The sequence below is a fragment of the Pteropus alecto genome, unplaced genomic scaffold, assembly GCF_000325575.1.
Source record: "Pteropus alecto unplaced genomic scaffold, ASM32557v1 scaffold195, whole genome shotgun sequence".
Classification (NCBI taxonomy): Eukaryota; Metazoa; Chordata; class Mammalia; order Chiroptera; family Pteropodidae; genus Pteropus; species Pteropus alecto.
In genome coordinates, this window is record NW_006438073.1 from 8,558,658 (window position 1) to 8,558,871 (window position 214).

General features: G+C 72.0%; 1 protein-coding gene across 1 annotated transcript in view; it reads right to left on the reverse strand.

Annotated features, from left to right (window-relative positions):
* Positions 1-214, reverse strand: part of PDE10A (phosphodiesterase 10A) — a 178,251-nt gene that overhangs the window by 166,191 nt on the left and 11,846 nt on the right. The gene's annotated exons all lie outside the window — the stretch shown is intronic.

A 214-nucleotide genomic window follows, 5' to 3' on the forward strand; every position in this document is an offset into this window, starting at 1 on the left:
GGTACCTGTGCGAACCTGGCCCGGTGACCGCGCGAACCCGGCCTGGTACCTGTGCGAACCCGGCCGGGCCGTGGATGCCTCGGGCGGCCCCGTACCCAGCTCCTTTGCCACCTGATGCGCTCGCACCAGGTGGTGCCACCTGGTGGCCGTCGCAGGGCTGCCCGGCGGCCCTTGGTAATGACTCGCACAGTGCTGGGTCAGCGCCCCGGAGAGG